Source organism: Mandrillus leucophaeus, unplaced genomic scaffold (assembly GCF_000951045.1).
Source record: "Mandrillus leucophaeus isolate KB7577 unplaced genomic scaffold, Mleu.le_1.0 Scaffold797, whole genome shotgun sequence".
NCBI classification, from domain to species: Eukaryota; Metazoa; Chordata; class Mammalia; order Primates; family Cercopithecidae; genus Mandrillus; species Mandrillus leucophaeus.
Genome location: NW_012108663.1, coordinates 474021 through 477351, shown reverse-complemented (window position 1 = coordinate 477351; position 3331 = coordinate 474021).

Sequence of the window (3331 nt, the reverse complement as noted above, 5' to 3'; positions counted from 1 at the left end):
AAAAAAAAAAAAAAAGGATCCTTTTAGACATCAGTCATCCAGCAGTGAAGAGGCGGCTTCTCTCTCCCCCTGCTATGCAGCATCAGCATCAGCAGAAGTGTCCATCAGCAGACACAGGGATAAATAAACCATGGCGTATATACACAATGGAATACTATTTTGCCAAAAAAAGAATAGGATCCTGTCATTTGCAACAACATAGATGGAACTGGAAGTCATTGTGTTAAGTGAAATAAGCCAGGCATAGAAAGACAAACTTCACGTGTTCTTATTCATGGGGGCTAAAAATTAAAACACTCAACCACATGGACATAGGGAGTAGGAGGGTGATTACCAGAGGCTGGGAAGGGTAGTGAAAGTGGGAGTGGAAAATAGGAATGGTTAATGGGTACAAAAAATAGAAAGAATGAATCAGATCTAGTATTTGATAGCACAACAAGGCAACTATAGTCAATAATTTAATTGTATATTTAAAAATAATTAAAAGAGTATAGCTGGATTATTTGTAACATGAAGAACAAATGTCCGAGGGGATGGATACCCCATTTACCCTGATGTGATTATTACACATTGTATGCCTGTATCAAAACATATATATGTTTTATGTGTGTGTGTATATATATCAAAACATATATATACACCTACTATGTACTCACAAAATTAAAAATTAATAAAGAGAATATTAAGCAAGGGGAAGTGATAGAGAGTGGCTGAGGGCTTACTTAGTGTGCTCAAAGAAGGCCTATCTTACAGAGCCGATACTTGAGTTGAAATATTGCAAAGGTACAGAAGATTATTTCAGAAAGTGCAAAGGCCCTGAGGTAGAAATGAGAAGAGCATGTTGAAGAAACAGAAAGGCCAGTATGGCTAAGATTCCTGCCACAATGTCATTCCAGAGGTTCATTTGTGTGGTCAGTAAAAAGTCTGAATGTAGTCCATAGGGACTTGTAGTGGTTTCATATATAACACGACATTCCTCCACCTGTACCACATGATACCCCAGTGCCTGAATTCAAAGCCTGGTCCAGATGTCTTGAATGACTGCTATGTTTAACTCAGAATCCTTTGATTTCAATAATAAGAGATGCCATTGCTGTCCCTTCCCTGTACTTTGCATCACCACTTGGTCACTGCCTTGAGAACTGCCAGGCTGCCCTGCAGGATGCACCTGTGATGGATGCAGGCTGTACCTCTGCTGACAAACAGAGCTCATTAAGGTATAGGGTGCAAAACATTTAGGGAACGTGGTCTCGCTCTCCTCCTGACCCACCTGCCCTAGCCAATCCTAATATAACTAAAGAAGTTATTACTGGCCCCATTCCAAGTCTCTGAAATTATTAACCACCCCTTCCAACTGCCTCAACATTACTATGTAAGTATATTTCACATGGTTGTCTGTGCTTCTATTGAGAACGCTGCTCCTTGCTGCACTTCACTACTACAAATTACTTATATTACAGCTTTTACTTTTTTATTTTCTGTCTTTCCTAACTAGAACGTAAATTCGATGAGACAAGGGATTTGTTTCTAATTTGCTGCTATATTTCCAATGCCTACCACATAGCTGGTGCTTCATAAACATTTGTTGAACGAATTCTAATTATAGCTTCTCTCTCTCTCTCTCTCTCTCTGACAGTGTTTTGCTCTTGTTGCCCAGGCTGGAGTGCAATGGCACGATCTCGGCTCACCGCAAAATCTGCCTCCCTAGTTCAAGCGATTCTCGTGCCTCAGCCTCCTGAGTAGCTGGGATTACAGGCATGCACCACCATGCCCAGCTAATTTTTGTATTATTAGTAGAGACAGGGCTTCTCCATGTTGGTCACGCTGGTCTCCAACTCCCAACCTCAGGTGATCTGCCCACCTCGGCCTCCCAAACTTTCTTGGTTTTATTTTATTGTTGCCTTTCGAACTTCTTAAGTTGGGCACTTAATATATAAATGCTCATTCTTTCTTGTTTTCAAATAAAAGCATTTAAGGCTATAAGTATCTAAGTATAATCTTCCTTTGCTGCACCCTGTAGATTTTGATGTGAGATACTTTTATTAGCATTCAGTCATAAATATTTTCTAATTTACATTATAGTTAGTTCTTTGACCCATGAGTTAATTGGATGTGTGTTTTCAAATCTGTCTCTCTATATATTTAAGTTGGGTTTTCTTTTTCTACTGACTTCTTAGTTACATAGTGACCAAAGAATACGGTCTTTATATTTCATGTGTGTCTTTTATAACAACATATAACTAGATTTGTGTCTTTTTTTTTTTTTTTTTTTGAGACGGAGTCTCGCTTTGCCAGCCTGCCAGCCTGAAGTGCAGTGACACGATCCTAGCTCACTTCAACTTCCGCCTCCCGGGTGCAAGTGATTCTCCCACCTCAGCTTCCCAAGTAGCTGGGATTACAGGCGCGGGCTACCATGCCCGGCTAATTTTTGTATTTTTAGAAAAAACGTGGTTTCCCTATGTTGGCCAGGCTGGTCTCAAACTCCTGACCTCAAGTGATCTGCCTGCCTCGACCTCCCAAAGTGCTGGGATTACAGGCATGAGCCACTGTGCCCGGCCCATATAACTAGATTTTTTTAAACTCAACTTACAATTCCAGTATTTTAACTGGTAGATTTCATCCAATTACATTTATTTTGATCATTGACATATTTTTTGTTAAATATTCTTTTTCTGATATTACACATAAACCATATTAAAATGCCTTTCAATAAGTAAAAGTCGCCATTTTTAGATACAAGGAATTCTAATTAGATTGGCATAGTTAAAACCACAAATATAAGTAAATGTTGCTACCTTATCTTCAGACCTTGCTTTAAGAGGCTAATGAACACAAAACACAGATGAGTCTCACTTGGCTCTGAAACAGTGAAGGGATTCCCCAGTATTTAAATATATTCATGTAACCATTTATATAAATTTGAATATAAAACCAATCTCCACTAGTGTTTAAGATTGAAAAGTTGAACATTACTATTCAAATCTAATCATACCTTCAGAAGGGGAAGTCAGTGATAGCATTTACTGAATTCGAATTACTATTAAAATAAAAAAAATCACCTTCATTTAACTCCAAGCCAGTGTTAGCTAAATCAGGACTTCCCAACGAAAATATTCTGTCAGCCATTCGTGATCTGAATTCTGGTGTCTGACATCTATTAAATTATGGTACACATAAAAAAATTCATGAGATCTGTCAGTAAAAATGAGGTAGTGGCCAATTATTTTTATTTTTTTTAATTATACTTTAAGTTCTAGGGTACATGTGCACAACGTGCAGGTTTGTTACATAGGTATACATGTGCCATGTTGGTTTGCTGCACCCATCAACT